This window comes from Peromyscus maniculatus, chromosome 5, assembly GCF_049852395.1.
Source record: "Peromyscus maniculatus bairdii isolate BWxNUB_F1_BW_parent chromosome 5, HU_Pman_BW_mat_3.1, whole genome shotgun sequence".
Lineage (NCBI taxonomy): Eukaryota > Metazoa > Chordata > Mammalia > Rodentia > Cricetidae > Peromyscus > Peromyscus maniculatus.
In genome coordinates, this window is record NC_134856.1 from 93,741,294 (window position 1) to 93,765,700 (window position 24,407).

Genomic DNA, 24,407 nt, shown 5'->3' on the forward strand with positions numbered 1-24,407 from the left:
AAGCTGCTGTGGTGGTGGGTTCTAAGAAAGCTTTAGGTTCAGAAATAATAATTTAAAAGGGATGAGATTAATATAGGTATAAAATTCTCCAAAGTGCTCTGAGTAAAAGTGATGAAATTGTTTAAAGAGAACAGCATGGGAAAAGAATGAGATTTCCCCTGGAACCTGGAGATGGCTGCCAAAGGAGACTTGGGTCAGCAGACCTATATGTGGGAGAACAATGCACACAAAGGATTTAGCCTATGACTGTCCTGGATGTCATTGTTATAGGAAACTGCACTGTTTTTAATATATGTGCATATGAAATAAGGTTTATTATCACTCAATAATTATAATCTAGAAAAAATCATTCTGGGACTTTAACAAGTGGTATGGGTAGAGGATTCCCCTGGAGTTGCCAGACTAATGTCAGAGTGTTGGTTCCAGAATGTATCAGTGTTAAGTCAATAGCACTAACTATATAGAGAGCCTTTTCTTGCAAAAGAATATTTCTCAGCATCACTGTCTTTTCTATTGTTATCATAAAGAAACCTGTGATTCAAACTGGACAGCTAATTGTTCTTACACTAGAAAGATAGAAGGGATTATAGACAGGGAAAGGATGGTGACATTCTGGAATAAGAATTTGGTATCCAATGGTAACAAGGAAAAGAAGATGGTTATGTCACCAGAGGGCAGGTGGAATGGAAGAGACCACACAAGCCATCTGGGCCATAGGTGTCCAAAAGAAGGTGAAGGTTAGGAATGTCTAGGCACACCTGAGAGCTTGGGAAAAGCAGACAATGAAGGTGTTTCAGAGATAGCATCAAAAATCAAGCTGTCCATTTGTTGGTAGGTACCTAAGCTGATGCCATGACTTGTCTACAGTCAATAAGCTCTCTCTGCTGACTTAGGTTCCTTCAGGTAAACTGCAGGACTGGTATAGCTGGATAAAGAAAATATTACTTATACACACAGTGTATAAGTGTATATACAGAGTTTTATTAGCTGCCTAGGAACAACAAAATTATGTCATTTCCAGGAACTGGAGATCATCAAATTAAGTGAAATAAGCCAGACTCAGAAAGACAAATGTCATATTTTCTTTCATATGTGGAAATGTGAAAACTAGAATACATATTTCTAAATTTATCTATCTATCTATCTACCTATCTATCTATCTATCTATCTATCTATCTATCATTTATCTATCTATAAATGAATGACATAGGAGATCATAAATATGACATGAAAGACTATAACCAGGAGAGGACACTAGTGGGTGAATATGGTCAAAGTACATCCCATGTTTCTAGGAAAATGCCATAATGAAACCCATTATTTTGTATAATATATGTTAACAATTGTTTTTAAAAAGTAAAGGCAAAAAATAAATCCACCACAAACAACCAAAAAAGTAAAGGCTAAATTCTAAGAGGTATATAAATAAGTGCAGAGAAGTAAGGACTACAGGGAAAGAAGTTCGATTTTGCTTTGTGGACATTTTAATAACACAATCATAGCTGTCTTTGGAATAAAAAGAACCACAATGGGCTTATGTGCATCACAGGCATTTATGATCACAGCCATCAAGATCCAGCACCCACTTGTCACTATATACTGAATTATTTTGATGAGAGGAAAATTATTCTGTCAAAAGGACGTAAAAAAACAAGTCATCCCCAGAACCATGGATGCGTTATAGAACCTAATGAAAGCAGAAGCTATGACTAGAGGAAGATGAATTAATATTGCATTGGAAACAAATAATATGAATTTTCTCCTTCCTGATGGTCCTTAAGTATTGGTTGATACTGGTTGGAAAACATGCATGTCATTTTAATGCCAATTTATACTGAATTAGGAAACCACCTTCAACACGACCTTCATCGACACCATACTTCAGACAAAAACTAACTGACATCCAGCCTGAAAATCATGATTCAAGCTGTTCTGTTTCAGGCAGAAAATAGTATCTGTCATCCCCCTAAAAGCCTGGAGAAAAGGACTGAGCTGTGAAATCTTTCACGTTGCAATCTCTTCTCTATTTTCTCACAGTGGCTTGGGGGGTTTCCATTCATTCCTGTGTAAACACAATGGGAATCAAAGGCATGTTGGGTGAGGAATGCATCTTCTTTGTACCAGCATCTAGATTCCCCTGCACATGTGTGAGTTCTGGCTTGCAGCTCGCACATGATCTTGGTGTGAAGACGGTTAAAAAACACAGCTTTCAGATCACATCTGAGTTAAAATGAGGAGTGCTATAACTTTACAATTGGATGCTTGCTCGGGCTATTTAGATGTATGTAAATTACTTAACACAGCATCTGGGACATGACAATTTCATAACTCAGTGGTAGAAGCTAAAGATGCCAGTTTCATACCAGTGCATTGACCAGTATAGAGAGGACTGATAGGAATGGAAAGAGAGGGTCAGTTATCTACCACTTGTCTACCTACATTTACAAATAAGAGCAAAGGTCACTCCTAAGAGACTAGAAGTGGAGCTCTGATGGCTTCTATCTGAAGCTAGAAATCTAGGGACATTTCTGATGGTCTGACTGCACTGCCATTGGCAACAGAAAGCAACAAAGGGCAGGTAACAGAATCTGTAGATAGAACAAGAGAAGTTCAGATCAGAGTTTGACAGGCACCCTTTTGAAGGGGCTCTAGAGAAGCCACTAGAACTAGAAACAGCTATAGGCAACTCTGTCCTGACCCAGCTACCAGCATTGTAAGACCGACGGGACCGATGGGTGGTTTCTGAGGTAGGATGTGTGTGTATTGAACACTGCTTCACCCCAACAGCCTTGGTTTCAAGGTGCTCTAAAATGCAAACACTTTCATATGGATCTTGATCTATATTAGTTTGTGGACAGTCGATGTGCCTTGTGTGTGAGTGTGAGTGTGTGTGTGTGTGTGCATGTGTGTGTAAATCTGTGTAAATCATTTGTGGAGGACACAAGGTGATGTTGGAATGTCTTCAGTTGTTTCCCTAACTAACATTTTGAGACAGCGTTTCTCTCAATGAGCTTAGAGTTATGATGGTTCCTCTAAATCAGCTGGACAATGAGTCCCCAGGATTTACCCTGTCTCTGCCCCCAGTGCTAGAATTCTAAACACACCCAGATTTTTACACAAATACTTGGAATATGAATTCAGTTTTTCTTATTACACACTGAGCCATCCCCTCAGCTCAGTGGACATTTTTGATCTGGAGACCTCTGTTCTTTACTTCTGAGACAGTGTTTGTAGTCCTGTTATTGAAACATCTTCCTGCACTAACTCCCTGGGACACTACTTCAGATACTTTGCTCACATGGCAGTTGTGTTTGGCTGCCTGTTATTATTTACATGTACGGTCCTCAGAGCTCATGCAAAGGTGTAGTGCAGGAATTGGTGCTTAATGGAGAGGAGATCTCAGGCCCTGGCTATCTTTTCACCTGGTATTCCCTTACTGTCCTTATTTCAGATTGGTTCTCTGGGTAGTTTCAGTTTACCAAGAAAGGTTCTCCCATCCCAAGACTACCTAGTCTAGACAGCTTTTGTTATCTGATACTTATTGAGGAAAGAGAGTGGGCACAGGGATCCTAAGTTTGTAACCAATGTGATAGGACAAGACAATGCAAAGATTCCTCCATCTTGTACTATTGCTGAGGCCATTTCAGGTTTACTAGAATTGGATCTCCTTGAAGGAGAATGGAAAATTATCCAACTCTATTCCAGAAACCCAAGGTCAAATTGTCCTAGCTAACTTATCTCACTTAGTCTCTTTGTGCAGAATCCCTATAGCTAACTGCTTAACTTAGCTTCTGTTAAACTGCTTGTTTCTGTGAAGCTCCACCTCCTAAAGCTGCTGAGATGCCAGGACATGCTTTATGCCTTCAAAAACTCCACATTCTGGACACTGACACTCATGGCCACACTTAGTTCCTTGAATACCTGAGTGTGGTCTCAGCTGGCTGGAATAAAGATTTTCAATTGGCTATGAATGGTATCTGAGTGGTCATCTCTGACGGGCTACCCCTATACTGACCCAACAGGACTGAAAATATTCTAGAGAGACACTTGTGCTTTTCTCTTGGCCAGCAGACTATTAAAACAATGGGTCTCAAGAAGTTGATTTCCCCAAGAATCTCTCACCAAGCCAAAAAAAAAAAAAAAAAAAAAAAAAAGACTGAAGCCTGGTACCAGCTGAAGAAGGAGCTTGTCTCCTAGGAAGAGATTTTACTCAGTTCTGGTAACTTGCCAACTACATTGCATGAGATACTAGAACTGAGTCAAGTGTGGGTCAGTGATGGGCAGCACTACATTGTGACCATGATTGTTTAGTTATACATGTCTTTTGCTTCTAAGTCTAAGCTTCATGTACAGCTATGGGAGACACATCAGGGTCAGTAGGTCACTGGGCTTTCCCTCCATCTTTTCTCATTATGACCACATTGAATAAACCTCCTTGTTTTCCCTGATTTTTGCTATTACTTGTCTCTTTAACTGGCCTATAGAGGGAGGGTGGCTGAACTTAGACCCAGCCTCTGACCCCAAAGGCTCTGGTAATAAGTGTCCTCTGCAGACTTTCATGTAAACCTCTCTATTTAAACCAGCACCCCCTCTTCGCCTTATGTCCCTAGACTGACCAGGATTCTCCATTATTACAGACAATGTAATCAGTATAATCTCAGCTCACTTCACATTCTTTCTGTTTACCTAATTTTCCAGGTCAGAGAATAGAATGGGCACATCTCTACTCAACCTCAAACCTACATGTCCAGACCTTCTAATAAATATGTCCTACCCATTTTAGTGACATTTAAGTCACTCCCCTCGCTCAGCAGTTTATTTAAATGTTAACCTACCTCACATGCTCAGGCAAACTCCGTGAATTCAGGGAACACCCTGTACCACTCTATCAGTTTTATTTGAAAAGCACCTTCAACTGTCAATTATTTGTAACATCAACCATATGCTCAGCTGCAAGCAAACACGACTGAGCCACAAGCACCAGAATAGATTGGAGTTCAGTACACAAAACACTGTGCTGTTGTTGGTAACAAACACAAAACACAAAAGAAAGAGATTTTCCAAATCTGTCACAGCTCTGCTGTCTTCCCCAGGAAGAATAGGAGCACCTGACCTTGTGCTTCTAGAATTGTCACCTTGGATGTGTTTTGTCTGAGTGTGTATATATGTATGCACATGTTCTCCTTTGTAGGTAAGCGTGTAAAAGTGTACAGAGGCCAGAAATCAACCACCAGTGTTATTCTTCAGGTGCAGTCCAACTTTCCATGTTTTGATTTTCTGAGACAAGGTCTCTTCCTGGCCTGGAACTTCCCAAGTAGATGAGACTGGCTGAGTGTTGAGCTCCAGGGATCTGGTCTGTCTGCCAGGGAGCTGTCTGTTTCTAATTCCCCAGTGCTGTGACATAAGTACTATGTTTGCTTTCTTTATAAAAACCTTGATTCTTTTTTTATGAGGGCTCCGAGGAATCAAAGTCAGGTCCTTATGTATATGCTGTGTGCTCTTTATCAGCTAAGCTATTTCTTCAGCCTCTTTCTTGTATTTTTTAAAAACCAAAAATATGAAACCCCATACTGTGTTTGATTTCCTTAGAAGGGAATGAGTAGCCAATTAAAAAGAAATTTATATTTGTGTATGTGAATGTGTGTATGTTTGTGTGTGTGTGTGTGTGTGTGTGTGTGTGTGTGTGTGTGTGTGTGTGTGTATTTATATGCTGGTTCCTGCAGAGACCAGAAGAGGTTATTAGAAACCCAGGAACTGGAGTTACAGAGGGTTGTGAACTGCCTGGCTTGGGTGCTATGAACTGAACTCAGATCCTCTGTAAGAGCAGCAAGTGTTCTTAACTCGTGAGCCATCTACCCAGCCCTCAAAAATAAATCCCCCCCCCCAATTTGTAGGAAACAGTTTTCCTTAGCTCTTAGCTGCCGTTGGAATTTTTATTTTATGATGAATCAGCAGGGGCTAATTTGTGAAACAGGCCACCCAGTGTCAGAAAAATGCCATCAGAATATCTAAGTTTTCAATAATTTTGAGGCTGTAGTCTTTCATTATAATCTCATAGAATGTGTTTAGGCTTTTAAAAGCAGTCCTTTGAAGTACATGCTTTTGTCAGTGAGTGTGTGCTGAAAACTGAAGTTAGAACTTCACACATTCTTGGCAAGTATATGCCAGTCAGCTACGTTCCCAGCCTGGTGCAGACTTTTAAAACCACATTTTAGAGAGAGTTAGATAAGCAGGATCTTTACTATCATATAGTTAATTGGTGGCAGGACAATTATTTTTACGTATGTATGTATATATACTTCAATATTGGGTGTAATTATGTATATTAATCCAATGTATTCTACTTTTTCATCATTAATTATTTTCTAATGCAAACTTTCCCTACCTACCTAATGGCAAGAAACAGAGGGAAAATTCTGATTGTCTTTTGCTTAGATGTTCAGATCCAGTAAGTTTTTGTTAGAAACAACTTGGCACTTCTCATTCAGTATCTTTTACTTTATTAAGCACTAACTAGGCAGGGCACTCAGTACTCAGTGTCTTCTGCCAAGGAGAAACCTTGCCTCCATCTTTCCTCAGGGATTAATTATCAGGGTTGCATCCAGAAAAGCATAAGATCTAGGGAAAGTGTCTTTTTATGATTCTTGTGGGATGAGTGACAGGAGAAAAGGAGGCTAAGAAACAAGAATGGAAGAGAGGAAGCCAAGGGAAAGAGGAGTGCATTCCAATAGTTCTATCTGTCTGCATCATCCGTAAGATGGAAGAATAGGTTGAGAAAAGGCAATGGTACCCACAACAAGCCAAGTTTCTGCCCTGCTTTTCTATTTAGGATGTTGCAAACTGGCTTTCCACAGCAGGCTGGGGTACAGTGTCACACATATGAAAAACTTGGCTGGGTAGCATACGAGGTTTAGAGACACAGCTCATATTCCCCTGGTTTCCTCTGGTTCCTGGGAAATGGTGACAGACTTATACCTGGCTGAAGGGCTGTCTAGAGTTCAGTCAGAGAAGACCATCAGATGGAGGGTAATGGAGAACAGAGAGATTGAGTGAAGAGACAGAGCACCGATGGGAACATTAACACACCTATCAAGAACCTACTAGCAGGTGCAAAGAGAGGTAGAGTCGGGGAAACCCAGCAGGTTTCATTACCATAAATTCAGGTTTATCCTTAAATGCCAGCCATGGGAGAGAGTATGCGTGTGTGTGTGTGTGTGTGTGTGTGTGTGTGTGTGTGTGAGAGAGAGAGAGAGAGAGAGAGAGCGCGCGCGCGAGTGAGCCGAGATATCTCTCTCTCTCTCTCTCTCTCTCTCTCTCTCTCTCTCTCTCTCTCTCTCTCTCTCTCTCTCTCTCTGTGTGTGTGTGTGTGTGTGTGTGTGTGTGTGTGCGCGCGCGTGCGCACGCGCGCATGTTTTGTGTGTTTGCAGGTGGCCATAGTTCAGAAGAGGGCTTCAGATTCCCCTGGAACTAGAGTTCAGGCCAGTTATAAACTGCTATGTCAGTGCTGGGAACTGAACCCAGATTATCTTAAAGAGCAGAAAGTGCTGTTAACCACCAAGTCATCTTTCTAGCTCCCCAGGATGCTTTTTAAAATGAGAAAGCAAGTGTTGAGAGGCACCTCACCAGCTTCAATTAAGCTATATAAAGGTTAAATAGTTCAGGTACATTATTTTTGAAGACAATCATACAATTTTAGCAAAGGCTTAATAATTTCATGTTCTTGAAATCATCAATGACATCTCTGATGAATTGGTGTAACCATTTAAAAACGATGGTTTGCTAGGAATGTGCTCTTTCAGCCTTTCTGGAGCCAAGGTCCCAATCCTGTCAATTTAGCTTGGTGCTGACTTTATAAATTCTGTAGAGGTTTTACAGGTTGATCATTTACTTTACCATTTAATTTGTTGAGTTTATCATTAAATTTATGAGTTTATTATTGGCACTAGACACATCATGTATAGTTGTAGCCAATGAAGGGAACCCATTTTTAATTAGAAAAAGTAATACTTTGCCAGGCATCACATTGGGGTCATTACTTTGTCAATGGACCTCAAGTTCTAGATAACTGTGAATTAGAAAGTTCTGGAAGAACTGAAACTCAGTGTCAAACTGCAAACATTTCTCATGAAAATAAAGTCCAAGAACCCTCTTCAAAATCCCCTTCATGCTTCTATTAATAGGAAAATGCTTCATGTCTCATAGAGTATTACCACACTCCTGCATGTGACAGGGATTTAGAATAATAGATAAATAAATCAATAAGTAAACAACCTGGACACAAGCAATTCATGAAAACAAAATGTGCATGCACCTAAGAGCTTGAATAAAAAGGAACAAAAATGAGGTATCTAAGTTAAGAGCAGTAACTCCATACAAAAGATATGTGTTTTAATAGCTATAATTTCTCTCTATTGGTATGTATAATTGCTGCCAACTGAGTGACTAAGATGCCTAGGAGAGTCCTAATACTGTGATAAACTGCTAGTACAGTGCGTTCCAATGTGAATAGTGTTTTGCTGGACAATGGGAATGCACCTAAACTCATTGGCATAATATCAAATTCTGTGACATAATGCCCGTAAATATCTATATCTTGATCCATTCCTCTAAGGATGCTTCTGAATCAAGATTATAGATATTTGGGATGAGAAGCATGTTTTGGCTATGTGGTAGTTTAGCATACATGTTATTGAGTCAGTCAGAAATGCTTCAAAGCAAAACCAGATCAAGGAGGTTATCTGTCTTTGTTAATAATTTTACCAGTTAGTCAGCTATCTTAATGTACAGAAAATATCACGAGAGGAAAAACAGAGTTACTCTACAAACCATGGACTTGTAAAACACCCGGAAGTAAAGATTACACTATACTTTCAACATGTTCTGTATGAGCATTTAAGCAGAATGTTGAGAACTCTTAAAATATATATTCCATCAAATTGGATTTTACTAAAATGCATTTTTAACTTCCACTATTTTTGATTAGCACAAAACAACAATGCTTCATACAACCTCAGAAACTGAGAATAAATGAAGACTTTGTCTGAAAAGTAATCTGGGCTGTGTATTTTTAACTTCAAATTCCTTCTGTCTGGTTCTACCATAGCTTGGCTGGTTTTGATTGGTTTTATCTACCCCTAGTTAATGCCTACATTCCAACATATTCTACAAAATGCATTAGATTTAAAATTATTTGAGAACAAGATACTACAGGTTACAGCACAGACTGAGGTGAGCAATGGCTCCAACAATTTGCACCAAGGTACGAGGAAATTCTGCCTTATTTGGATACTAAGAGTATTCAGCTGTGAAGACTATACACTTACCCTGGTGGGTCCTAACTCTGAATCACATGTTCTCCTATGAGGGATCTGTGACCCCCCACCGAGGAGCAGGGATGTGACCATGGAGGCATAGATTGAAATGATGTGTCTACAAGTCCAGGAAAGGGCAGCCCCAGGAGCTGTAAGAGGCAATTAAGTGCTTTTCTCCTATAGTCTCTAGTGCAGTGCTGTTGATAACATGATTGTGAATTGCTGTCCTTCAGAACCACAGTCAGAATACATTTCTGCCATTTGAAGACACTGATTTTGTGAAACCTTCTTCAGTTACAATAGAAAATAAAATACACAATATTTTATTTTTTTCCTTGAAATTCAAATTACAATAATTAATTAAGGGAGGCACTTATGTGGATGGAAGCACATTCTTTAACAAATTTTGTGGGTGTGTGCTTGTGTGTGTTTGCATGCCCACCTCTCCCTCTCCCTCTGTGTGTGTGTGTGTGTGTGTGTGTGTGTGTGTGTGTGTGTGTGTAGCTGTGTCTCCTTAATAATCCTGGAGCAAGATAAAGCTAAAGGCTTTAGTGCAAAGTGTATTTTGTTGTCTAGAAAAATGTGATCAATTGTAGTGGTTAGGATATATAGTTAATAACCCTGAGACTAGAAGACTCTATTGAATATGTAGGTGATATATTGAATGGAATAAAGAATTAAATGTAAATAACCCAGCAGCTCAGTTTGTCCTGCCTGGATATTCTTGGATGTGAGGATGTGGAGATAGAGGGTGGTTATCTACCATGAGCCACACATTTTGGGGTATTTTTTTAAACATTAAGAAGATGTGAAGTTGAGGAGAGTAGTGAGTGCAGGGTGAATTTGGAGGAGTTAGGGAGAGGCTTAGCTGGTGCGAATGATCAAACTACATTGTAAGACATCCTCAAAGAATTAATGCAAATATTTTTAAAGAATAAAATGTAAAATTTTCTTTGATCACATTCATATCTTTTAGCATACAATTTAGGTAATCACATTCATATTTAAGTAATTGCATTAAATATTTTCTTTCTCTATATTTCTACATTGTATAATATTGTCCATTACACATCTGACATATTTTGGAGATTCCCAACTCCTAATCCACACAATTCTACTCTTTCCTTATTTAGGACAATCATGTACAGTATTATAAAGTCTGGTGTATATTCTACTTTACATTAGATTTCTGGATTTTTTTTCAAGGTTTAACTAAAATAGTCATTATTTAGCAAAATTAATTTTAAACTCTGATTTCCTTTATCTGCTATGAATAACCCAGGCAGAGATTCACTTCCTGGCATCCTTATTCAATTTGTATTCAATTTGTAATTCTTCATCCTAATATAACTTCTAAGTGAGTAAAGTGAGAAATATTAAAGATCGCTAAGAATTGAGCTAATAAGACACATCCTCTCTCTCTCTCTCTCTCTCTCTCTCTCTCTCTCTCTCTCACACACACACACACACACACACACACACACACACACACACACACACACAAACACAAACACAGTCTTTGCAGAACTGGGTTCCAGGGAGCTTAGCATGGTGTTTGAACCATCTCCTGCCTTTATTATCATGCTCATACTGAAGAGGAATACTTTAGTTCCACCAACTGCTGTATGGCCCAGAATAGTAAATTAACGTTCTGTTCTGATGGGGTCCTACAGCACCTTTCTTTATAAAAAAAAAAGAAAGAAAGAAAGAAAAAAAATCAAGATTTCCTCATTTCTCACAATTATTTGTTTCTACTCTAAATTAGCTTCCTACAAATAGCCTCTTGTCTGATGTCTACTTAGCTCTCCACATCTAGTTACCGCAAAGAGACCCTAGTGTGTCACTTCCACTTCTCCACACCTGTGATGTGTGTTGTAAAACTGTGCTCACTACACCCGTGTATCTTTTAGTGCACTGGCAGAGCCAGAGGGGACATTAGGTGCCCTGCTCCAACACTCTCTTTATTAATCCCTGGGACAGGGTTCTCACCAAAACTGAAGCTACGCTGGCTGCCAGCAAGCCTCAGCAATCCTGTCTTAGAACCTGCAGGCCTGATGTCATGGGCTATAGGCAAGTGTCTGACCACATCTGGCTTCCTATGTAGACATGGTATTCAAGCGTGGGTTTTATGATTTTACCCACTGTGCTATTACCCCTGTCCTTGTAGTAATCTTTTTAGGAAAAGCCACCCTGATGTGGGTGTAGTTCTCTTAATTCTCTAATGATGCGTTAACAGTTGAATCATTCAAGAAAGATTGGTCATCTTCCCATAATCAGCAGTAACTTGTATTTTTGAAGTAAAATCATTGAACTCCTCTGAAATTATTTCTGACCTTTCTTGAAAACTCTAAAAACAGCCTTTCAAAACTCAAGGTTAACTGATATAGTGGCTAAAGTGTGCATTGTTGGTCTCCAACAAAAATATTTCTGATTAAATAATGAAGCAGTTAAAAAGCCTGTGCTTTATGTGGTAAAATTTAACAGAAACTTGAGAGCCATTAGTAATCACAGTTATTAACAGGAATTTTCAAGGGATTGTTGGAAAATCCTTTGGGAAGCCCATGGAATACTTGATTTAGATATCTAGTAGGACCAAGCTCCATAATCATGACCCAGGTCCAGAGCTTTGGCTGGTTATTAATGGCTTTCTACTAGACTATGACTATGGAGATAGACTGATTTGCTAATATGACCTTTTCACAGGCTATAAAACCCATACGCTTACAGAAAGGGATTTAAAAAGAAAGTGATGGGAGATAGATGTGCAAAAAATTCAGTCATTAAGAGACTTGGAGGAGTCAGTGTGCATAAGAGAAAGGAGGGTAGTGTTGGAGAAGGAACACTGGTAGGTGACTTTGAAGTTTCTAGATACAAAAACCAACTAAATACCTCCTTATTGAGCATATTTTAGGAGCCCTGCACTGTGAGTGGTTCTATCCACAGTTACTAAGGACAGCAGGATAAACATATAAAGAGTGAATTATTCCATTTTATCTACTAGACATTTAGTAAATAAACAAAGGATCTGACTCAGGTGATTCAGAACTCTTTTACAAGGTAAGCAGTTTAGGTCAGAATGTTAATGTGATTAGACATAGTCAAGGTGGAAGAGAAAGGGAAGGTCTTCTAGGTCAGAGGACATGGACTAGTTAGCCCACAGCCTACTGACAGAAAAGAGCTAAAAATGTTGGAGTGTTGTGTACAGTGCTGGCCAAGGACCCAGGTTTTGTACCTATTAGGTTTAGTTGGTTATGGATTTGAGAAAGTACATATTATATGTCTTCTTATCCCCACTGCAAATGTGTCTAGATTTTCAAAACAAAGGAGGGTTAGCAATTGAAGATATACACAAAGTAAAACAACTAGACGTTTGTGTGTGATTTGAATGAGAATGCCCCCAGAGGCTCATATATTTGAATGCTTAGTTCCCAGTTGGTTGAACTCTTTGGGAAGAATTAGAAAGTGTGGCCCTGTTGGAGGTTTGTGACTAGACGTGGGCTATAAAGCTTCAAACACCTACACCATTTTTAGTGTATCTCTCTTTGCCTCATGACTATGTCTCAAGATAAAGCTCTGCTCCAGCACCATGCCTCCCTGCCTGCTGCCATGCTCATACCATGATGGTTTCCAATCCTCTAGAACTATAAACCCCAAATTAAACTCTTTCTACTACAAGTTGTCTTGGGCATGATGCCATATCTCCACAATAGAAAAGTAACTAAGTGTGTTATAAAGTATCTCTGATGTCAAGGGCAATGAAGTACCATAAGACTAATGCTGGAGTCATATTGAACACTTAATTGCAACAGTTAAGCTATAAAACCAAAGGGACAAGTACACAAGGTAAAGAGGAGGAGAGTTTTAGAAGTTTGAAGAATCATGGGAGAACTCATATAAAAAGGATACTTTCTGCTCAGTAGCCATTTGGATACAGGAGCATAGGCACCAGGAACATTTTGTTGTTGTTTTTGCATGTGTACATAGTGTGTATGTGTGTGTGTGTGTGTGTGTGTGTGTGTGTGTGTGTGTGTGTGTGTGTGTGTAAATGTATGTGGGTGCCTGTGGAGACCAGAGGAAGGTGTTCCATTCCTAAGAACTGGAGTTACAGATAGTAGTAAGTCACCCAATGTGGGTGCTGGGAATAGAATTCAGGCCTTCTGGAAGAGCAGCACACACTCTGAACCACTGTGCCATTTTCTCCAGCCCCATTAACATTTCAATTTTTGTACCTTATAATATATACTTCCTCTATGTGGAAGCTGTAGGCAAAGGATACTAGCTAATGCATGCTGATAGGCTCAATGCTAGTGGCATTAGATCCTGTAATGGAGCTTTGGTCTCTTCAGAGTGCTGTGTTGTGTCGGCCCTTGGTACTCTGGGCAGGGAGTCTAGATGTCTTTTGTTAATCATTTTTCTGTGAGAAATCATTTAAAATTTGCTGCCTCCATAAAGTATAGGAGGAAGAGGCAGAATTAACATTGAGAGTTTGTGTGTCTTCATCTCCACACTACGTTACCCCATAGTCAAAAAGCCACATATCATTTGTCTATATTCTAGAAATCTGAATTTTTAAATTTTTTTTAACTTAACAGATGGATTACTATTAATGTTTAGAAAATCTTTTGTAGTTGGCTTATTTGTGTATTGAGCATTAAAAGGTGAATATCTTGATTTGAGAAAGCCACTGAAATCATATATTCAGAGAACTTAAAACATAGCTAAGCTCCCAGACATGAATCTGTGTTTCACGGAGAGACAAAAACATATATATTTTAAAATTTTTGTTGTGCATATGTGTGTGCATGCATGATTGTAGTATGTGTGTGTGGTGTATGCTCAGATGTGTGCATAGTTACATCAGCCTGTGTGTGCAGAGGACAGTGGAGGACATCATGTATCCTTCTCTATTGCTCTTCACCTTATTCTCTTGAGACAGGGTCTCTCCTTAAACCTGAGCAAGGCTAGAGGTCAGCAAGCCCCAGCTATTCTCCTATTTTTGCTCCCCACCCATCATTGGCGTTACAGGCACATGTAGAGCCATACTCAACTTTTAATGGGTGCTGAGACCCAAACTCAGGTCCTTATATTTGCACAGCAAGTGCTCTTACCCACTGAGCCATCTGGCCATCTGGCCAGCCTCAAGGAGATACTGTTTTAGAGCACATGCATAGTTATGCTTCCCATTTCCCCCAGGATAAATGGGCCAAACAGTGTCACTGCAGTCTAGTGAGTAAGTATGACACTTACTTGACTTGCTAAGCCTAATAAAGAGATCATTAGGTTGTATCTCAAAATCACTAAAAATGATTGATTAACCCTTCTGTTAGAAAACTGGCCTGGTAGAGCAATGTGGCTGATCACTTGTTTTTCCAGTGTTTGAACTGTTGCTTTGACATAAGCTTTTAAACATACATCCCAATTACACTTCAGATTCAGGAATGTGTACAGATCAATAGCCCTATTTGCATAGCTCTGTTTTCTGACTGGTAATAAAAACTCAATATGTGGTATTAACTCCATGAGTCAGCACAGACAGTTCTGAATTTAGACTAGACAACAAAAACAATTGCCCAATTTGTTTTGTTGTTGTTATGAAGTTGGCAGGGTTTCCTCACCGGTGGTTTTCTGTCTGCCTCCAGTCACCATAACAGTTCTTTTCAGTACAATCTCATCATGACAGTCCTGAGGATTTCTACTTTAGCTTCTATGACAGTTCTAAATATTAGGATGAATAGAGCAATCACAGAAATATATGTACCCTTTGAAAAACAAGACATGGGCACCATGCTGAAACACTATTTGGATATGATTAGCATCTGAAGTTTAGTGAGTAATGGTGCCAAGTTTTGTAATGTGAAGTGACACTTGGAAGAAAGTTACATGCATGGATTCTTTCACTTATAAAAAGGAGATGCAGTTGTTTCAGGTCAACTTTATTGGTGTGCGTGTGTGTCCATTGGGGAGCAGTAGTCCAGCATGGGTGATGCCCAATACAGCTGTAAGACAAGTAAACCCAAATGGGCCATCTGAGATAACTCAGGAGGTAAAAGTGTTTGCTGTAAAACCTGAAGATCTAGATTTAATTCTCAGACCCCAACTAAACTTGGAAGTAGATAATCAACTCCATAAAGTTGTCTTCTGATCTCCACTTGTGTTATGACATCTGCATCCCCCACCATGTACACATACATAAGTAAATTAATTAAAAAGAAAAATAATCTTTATATATTACTAGTTGTAAAGGAATACAGGTATTTAATATTTCCTTTTCCACATACACGAGCAGACTAACATATACACACAAAGATCACATACACACACTCACCTTATGCACACATGCACACACAATCACATAAGCACGAACATGCACACACACAAAATACGGGCACACACAAACACAGACACACACAGGTGGACACATATGCACATTCTGTTCCCTTACTTTTCACATGCTTTTTCCTGGCTACCTATACAGTGTACTTCACGCAATTTGCATCTTCTCTTTGTGATAACAAATGACTGAATGTCTAAGACACCTCACTGCCTAGTCACAAACTCGGCAGATGGTGGACATTGCTATCCAATTTCAATGCACAACTGTATGTCCTTTAGTAAAAAATATGTTAAAACCAGTCAATAAAACATTTTAAACTTGAAGCACATTAAATAGAAACTGAAAATACTACTTGGAAACAACCCAGAGCGTTGCCAAGTATCATCTCTGGGAATAATAAAAACATATAATTGAATTATTCTTGCTATACCTCTCAAACTACTTGAACATGCAAAGCTTTAACAGTGTGCTAATGCCTACATAACTCTTATATTTCTGCTTACATAACCAGATGAATATTCTTTATATATAATTCATTCAAGATTACCTCTTTGCACTGGATGCATGTCAATCTAAAATAGCCCACACACTGAATACCAGTGCACACTGTCAGCCCAATTTCCTCTCTTAAAAATGTCTTTGTTAGCTTAGTCCTTCCACTTACCTATCTATAGCCACGTAGAGTGGCTGAGCTGCTTGATGTAATTTTTGCTTCTTAATAATTTGAACATATCAGCTCAGACTGGCCTCACTGTGTATGACTGGTATACAGTAAGGTGCCAAGGGGCTTGCTGAGACTGAAAGCACCATTTTAGGGCAGGTGAGATGGCTCACAATGTGAAAGCATTTACTACACAAGTCTGTGGACCTGAGTTCCACTTCCAGAAACCTTTTGGAGTGAACAGATACCCAAATGTCCCCTCAACTTCACAGGTGCACCGTGACACATGTATGCTTCCCTCCCTACCATACATATTAAGGAAAAACATCATGTTAATGGAATAAGTAGTCTTTCTTGTCAAAACTGCAGAATGGTACAATTTGATAATATGCACTGAACAATTTTAAGTCCTTCTCTATGTGATATTTAGTTTCTTATTCATTGCTGTAGGGTCTTTTTTTGTTTTAGTTCTGTTATTTGTCACTGTATTTTAAAATAAATAGCTCAGACATACACGGATGTTTAAAAATCCCTAACATATACATTGTCCACACTTAGAAAACCAGATTAATATGATTCTTTCTTGGACATATGAAATATGTATTTTAAGTATTTAGATAAAGCATACACGTGCTTTTTCTCTAACATATGAATGTTTATATATACAAATAGCTGCTTTCATATGTGTACTTTAAAAATATTTTATGGGGAGCTATAGAGATGGCTTAGGTAGTTAAGAGTGTATTTAGTTCTTGCAGAGGACCTGGATTCAGTTCTCAGCACCCACATGATGGCTTACAACTATTTGTAACTCTTGTGTAGGGTATTGATACCCTCTTCTTGTCTGCATGGGCACTGTACACATACTCAGGCACATGTGCATATGCATATAAATTAAATGACTAATAATACTTCATGATGATCTCAGTTTGGAAGTGTTGGACAAAAACAATTACAATAAATTCAATAATTATTATGATGAAATAAACATTAAAAACTATTTTCTTAGAAATTTGATTAGAGGTAATCATTCTGTTCTGAGCTAACATGAAGTTGGAAACTATATGGTTGTTGAGAGGCTGATTCTAAAAATAATATGCTTATTGATAAACTGAGAAGGTAGCAGAGTCAACTCTACATTTACTTTTACCTTTCTTTTGATTTTTTTTAAAAACAACTTATTTTTAATCATGTGTATGTGGCCATGTGGAGTATGTGCATGTGAGTGCATGTGCATGGAGGCCAGGAGAAGGTTTCTGCCCCCCTGGAGATGGAATTACAGGTGCTTGTGAGCCTGAGATGTGGATGTTGGTACTGAATTTGGGTCCTCAGGAGTAGCAGCATGTGCTTTTTAACTGCTGAGCCATCTCTGTCAGCCTCCCTTCTTGTGAGTTTTTGAGATGGGGTCTTGCTGGGGGATGTCTTTCTGTATGCTGTGAACATATGTTGTTTTCATTGATTAATAAATAAGCTGCTTTGGCCTATGGCAAGGCAGCTTAGAGGCAGGTGGGAAATACAAGGAGAGATACAGGAAAGAAAGGCAGAGGCAGACAGATGCCAGCCTGCTGCCAAAGAAGCAACATGCCAGCAGACCAGTAAAGCTATGGAACACATGGTGATACATAGATTAATAGTTATGGGTTGAGTTAAATCATAAGAGCTAGCTAGCAAGAAGCCTGCCATAGGCCATGCAGTTTGTAAATAATATGAAGTCTCCAAGTGATTGTTTTATAAGCAGCTGTGGGACTGCTAGGCAGGACTGAAGAAAACTTTCAACTACAGGGTCTCATGTAGGCCAGGCTGACCTGGAACTGGCTGTGTAGCTGAAGATGCCCTTGAACTCTTGATTCTTTTGCTTTTGCTTCTCAAGTGAGAGGATTGTAGGTATAAACCACTAAGTCCAGCTGACTTAAACATTTTTAAGACACTTAAAATCTCTTGCTAAAATTAGTTAATGGGATATAAACCTGGGATATGTTGAAGGAGACTTTTTAAAAAATTTTCTTGGTTATAAATGTTTAGATTTAGATTAATAATAATTTATAAATAATATCCATATCAAAGACTTTCCTAGAAATATTTGAACCATATCAAACAAAGTTATTTTCTGTTCACTCTAAGGTCACAGGGTGTTCACTGGCATCATGAATTTAATCAGTAAGTGCATATTGAAAGACATTAGGAAACAAGAATAATTAAGACAGAGACTGACTTCAATAAGCCAACAGAGTAACAGGACAGATGATTTGTGTATCAATCACTGTAAAATAACGGAGCTTGATCTACAATATAGGGATGGACACATCACAGAGAGGGAAACATAGGAGGGAAAAGCCAGATTTAAGAGGAACACTGAGAGAGTTTCCATGGATGGCAAAGTCTGTAAACTGAGTTTGCAAGATAGAACAGGAGTTTGATTGATGCACCACATGTGTGGTCATGACAGGTACTACGTTAAAGTGCTTTTAAGTAGAATTCAGCAAAGAGGCAAAAAAGATTGACAGCCCACACTTGAGCTCCCCATATAACTTTCAGAGAATGCAGAGCTCGTCAGTTCTACTATCAGGAAGTTCACTTAGGCTGTCCTAGAACTGGCTATGAAATTGAGGTTGATCTTGAACTTCTGATCCTTCTGTTTCTACCTTCCAGGTACTCACATACCATGCTGGGGATTGAACCCAAGGAGTGACACATGCTATGCAAGTATTCTACAGTCTGAGCCACATATCCAGCCACTTAGTAGGTTCTCACATTAAGAGACTCATCTTGCCTCTCCCATGATAACGCTATGTCGTCTTCCCTTTCCTCTCCCATGATAACACTATGCTTAATTATGTCTACATCTTTTCAACTAATTCTTTAAATCCTACTGATAAAGATTTTATTTACTTTCTGTCTCCAATTTACATTAAAGTTCAAAGTCTGAATACCCCATGTCTTCACTGAGCTCTGTCCATTTCTACACTGAATGACACATTTCATTGATTTTTTTGTGTGTTTTTAGAGATGCTTTTTTAAAAAACAAGTATTAGATTGAAACCCAATTTAATCAATTTAATTTAAACAGAGGGAAACTTCTAAAGTCGCAAATAAACTTTAGGGAAAACATCACAAATAGAATGGCCATTAATCAGTAAAAATAAGTAGGAATTCACGAGACTCTATTTAATAAGGCTGGTATTGCAAACTAATGACCCCACTTATTCTTATCCTTGTAGCCTAATGTCTAATGAGACAGTAAAATGTGAATGCTTTGAACACTAAGAGACTGTAAATGTGGAAAGGCACAGGGAGTAGGGAAAGTAGACCAATGACATCTCTTTACAGGGTCCCTACTTAGAGATAGTGAAGCAGTGGCCACATGCTATGGCCATGGTGCATAGGACTATACCCCCAGAGTCATTATTCTCAGCAGCTTCCTCCACAACCACCACAGCTCTCTTCATGGAAAACCCTACTGAAAAAACAAACAAGACGGACAGAGCACACACAGAAGCCACAGATAACATCATGACCTGAATTAAAAGTCAGATGGAATTTACATGTGAAACTCTCTGGCTGGTAATGTGGGTGGATCCAGAGGTGGCAAAACCAAACACTGTTTGGCTGTTTCAGGTGGTTTATAATTAACATGTGCGGGGGACAGGCCATGGCTTTCTGGCGTGAGTGAGAGCCTTCAGGTTGGCAACTGCTGAACTACAGACATGGACACAAAGCGTGGGTTCACGAGCTTGGCTCTGTTACCACCCTCGTTATCAGCACTTCCCACCTTGGGAACAAATCATGACTCATTTGGAAAATGCCACCCATTATGAACTACTGAATTATATCCAACGCAAGTGCAGAGGACAATATTGGATGTTTGTTCTTAACAAGACACGTTTAATATCCGATGCTGAGTATGTGATTAGGAAAGTGAAAGTTTAAGCCGTCTTTCCCCTTAGTTTTGTGATGTGGTCTACATTTTACCTCCTTTCTTCCCTTTTTCCTCTCCTGAACAACAAAACAAATGAATAGTTTGAAGTGTGGTAACAACCCAAACTTAATAACAAAGAAAACATAGCTCTCCTGCTTACAACCTCTGTTGGCTTACATCTATCACTCATCTGTCTGTCTGTCTGTATATTACTTTGTGTGTGTGTGTGTGTGTGTGTGTGTGTGTGTGTGTGTGTGTGTGTGTGTTATGTGTACAGGCCCACATTCCTCAGCATGTTTACAAAGGTCAGAGGACAACTTGTGGAAATCAGTTTTCTCCTTTCATTGTGTAGGTTTTTGGGAATGAACTCAAGTTCCCTAGGTCTGGTCACAAGTGCCTTCACCCACTGAGTGATCACACCAGACCTATCAGTCTTCTGACACACAGTTTTAAAATATAATCCTGGCTAACCTGATAATCTCTATGCAATCTAGGCTGTCCTGGAAGTCCCTTTGCCTCAGCCTCCTTAATATGCTGGGTGGGGTTCCAGACATGTATCACCATGCCTGGCTTAATTTTATTTTTTATATGGGATGGTATATTCAAGGTAGGTTTGCAATTTGTAACTTGATTTGTATTACTTGCTATCTTAAAAAGAAAAAAAAACAAAAACTCAATATGCAAGATGATGAGATGGTGCTGCAGGAAAAGGTTCATACCAACAAGACTAAAGACTTGACCTTGATCTGTGGGACACACATGGTAGAAGGAGAAAATGGACTCCACTATAGGAACACCATGGTACATGTGTCCCCATACTTATATAAATAATAAAATTCAAGATTTACATATCTAAGAAAAGAAATCATGAAATCAGTTACAGCTTTCTTAAAATCTCCTAAATATAGTATATAGCAAGAACACTTTCAAAGTCAAGAGATCTGATTTCTACTTGAAAATCATACTATGTTATATTTTTTTATTATATCTTTAAAATATCTAGTTAAGGCTGTAGCTGTGAGTATTCCTCAGAGGCTTGCTTAAGACATCTTAACAAAAGCATCATGGAGTAGAATGCAATTATCTCCATTTTATTTCTCAGAAATGGAGATGTCAAAAGATTTAATGACCATTCTAGGTTCTACGGTCAATGGACACAGGACTTTGGAGCTTTCTGATCTTAGGGACTGCTCCCCTGATGGTGATTCCATATTCCCCAAGCACTGAACACTAAGCACTCTCTAACAGGACCAGTGAGCTACTTGCCTATTTATATTAACTTCTACAATCCACACTGTGTGATAAGTTAAAGTGTCTTATTACTAGTTCCATTACACACACACAGGAACACTAAAGTCATAGAGGGTAAATGCTTGCTTAGTCACAAGGCGAGCAGCTTTGCTTGGCCACCCCCTCAAAAACACACAGCAGATTTTCAGACAAGTGGCCATTTCTGAAAACGTATACATATGAGTAACATTATACAAACAGAGAAGGTGGTATTTATATATTTAGGAATACACACGCAATACATGTACATAACAAAAATTAAAGAAAAAGAGGCCATGAGTTTGAAAGAGAGCGAGGAGTACAAGAGAGGGTTTGGAGGGAAGAAAGGGAAGGGAAAATGATGTAATTATATCATAATCTCAAAAAAATTGAAAAACCTGAATCTTTGCTCTTTTCAGTGTTTTTCTTTGGTATTTTCTTGACATTGAAAAACTCATATTTTTATGTATTTTCTCATATGCATGAAATGAATATGGACCACAAATTATTCCTTTAATAATGTATCTTTTAGGTGGGTAGTATACAAAATATGAAGCTCTATTATTTTAAATACTTTAAAACATGGTGGTTACAACTCTTTCCCTCTCCCCACTTGTAAATTAGCAGCAGATAAAACTCATTTTGTTGTTTTGTTTCCTTGTTTCCTTTCCTTTTCTTTCTTTCTTTCTTTTTTTGAGATAGGATCTCATGTAGTCTCAGTTGGTCCTGAACTCAATACACAGCCTAGGATGACTTTGAATACATGGTTCTTCTGCCTCCACCTCCATAGTGCTGGGTTTTCAGGCATGTCCTATGATGCCAGTCTAGGTAGTGCTGGGAATGGTACCCATGGCCTTGTTTATGGTAGGTAAGCACTCCACTATCTAAGCAACATCTCCTGTTCATAAAACTTGAGTCTTACAGCTAAATCAGAATTTCATATTCATTCCTTCATTTGACTGTCAGAATAGTCTTAGGAATTTAGGTGAAGGAGAAATTATTATTTTATGATTCTTTCATTTTTCAGAGAAATCCAAAGCTTGGAGAATAGCTGACTAATTGGGTGATAAATGAAGCCAAAACTACAAGTATAGTCCTCAGAGTACAATTTCCTTCTTATAACACCGTAGATACAATCCACCAGTTATCAATAGGATGTGGGTAAGTAGAAGCACATGAATGTCTTGTTGGAATAAAACTAAACTGCTTCAAAGTATTAAACTAGCTAAAAGGCAGACTTATTTCAGTTGTAGTTATACAGTAATAAAGAACCAGAAGATACTGAAATTTTCCAATGGCTTTTTATATTCACTTAACAGAGCTAAATTTCCTAGTATGAGGCTCTGTTGCTATGACAAAAGTTGACTAACAGCAGTCTGAGAAACGAACGGGTTTACCTGGTTTATAAGTTATAGTCTATCATCTAGGAAATCCAAAGAAAGAACTCAAGCCAGGAATCTGGAGGCAGGAACTGAAGCAGAGACCATGGAGGAATGCTTCCCACTGGATTGCTAGCTTTTTTATACAGCCTAAGTCTGCCTGCCTAGGAATGGTACCACCCACAGTGGCCAGGACCCTCTGACATCATATTAATCATAAAAATACCCCACAGATATGCCCATAGGCCAATGTGATGTAGGCAGTTCCTCAATTGAGCTTTTCATCTCCCCAGATGTGTCAGGTTGACAACCAAGATCAGCTATCACAGCACCCTACTGATTTATTCATATTTAATTCAGGTGTATTTTAGGGTATGCCTTCATCTTACAATGAATTGAAACTGAGAGACTAATTACAATCACATTTCATACTATCAACGCGGTGGACAATTTTCATTATAAATTTATACTTTAAAAACAGATCTCAATTACATGATCACATAAACAAAGCTGAATAAAAAATACCTACAAGTGGAGAGACTTTCTGTTGTGTATCATGATGGAAAAGGATATGGTTCACTCAATCCACAGTCCACTGAGCAACTCAGAACTGAAGTAAATGCCATCACCAGTCATATCTAAATGGACACAAAAAACAATTACAAAATCAGTCAACAGGCATCAGTAATATCATTTTCACAAGAATGTCTTTTCAAGCTGCATCATAATAGTAGTAATAGATGTTTGACCAAAAAAAAAAAGTCACAGGAAGGACCTTCATTTACATACCTCTGTTTTGCTCACAGTGTGAAGTATAGCCATGAGAACATACTGCTTATTTAGTCAGTGTAAAGTATGACTAAGAAATAAATTTAGTTCAATGCTAAGTATGATTAAGAAATGTTGTAGTAGAAAATTGCTACAATGTTTCTGGGAAGACATAAATTTATCAGTAAGAAGCAAATTGAACAAAAAGCAAACCTATCCTCTGATAAGGATTTGGTATGTCCTGAGAATTATGCTAATTCCTATATATGATATTTCATTTAGTCTTGATAACAAAACTTCAGTGTAGCTCACCATCTTGTTTTACAAATCCCATGGGTTGGATTCCACACCATTTAGAGCATGCAAAGCACATTTCACCCTAAACTTGCTTGTATTCCATGGTCAGGTAGCACAAGTGACAGATGTTAAGAATATCATATACGATGAAATAAATGACTTTTGTTTGCCCCCGTGGCTCTTGAAAATGTTCTAGTTCTTGCTGTTTCTCAACATAGATGTAAAAAAAAAATCTCACTTCAGGATAGTCCCCAGCATGTACAAATATTTGCTGAGTGAATACAAAGAATGTCTGGTATCCACAACCACAGGCACTAGCGTGTAATTGTCAGGATCTGAATTCACACATTTGTCTATCTTGTAATTTACTGGCCAATGTTATCTTCTTGTTTGAACACATTCCCAAGAAGTAAAAAATAGAATGAAGTATTTGAAAAATTATTTGAATGAAATTCAAATATGTTATTTAACA

General features: G+C 38.5%; 1 protein-coding gene across 9 annotated transcripts in view; it reads right to left on the minus strand.

Moving 5' to 3' along the window:
• Chrm3 (cholinergic receptor muscarinic 3) overlaps positions 1-24,407 on the minus strand; it is a 483,981-nt gene that overhangs the window by 320,657 nt on the left and 138,917 nt on the right. For 6 of the 9 annotated variants that reach the window (XM_076572922.1, XM_015998736.3, XM_076572921.1 and 3 more), the window contains exon 2: positions 23,400-23,508. The exons of the other annotated variants lie outside the window; for them this stretch is intronic. The gene's annotated coding sequence lies outside the window, so the exon portion shown is untranslated. The remainder of the gene's footprint in view (positions 1-23,399; positions 23,509-24,407) is intronic. 9 annotated transcript variants of the gene reach the window in all.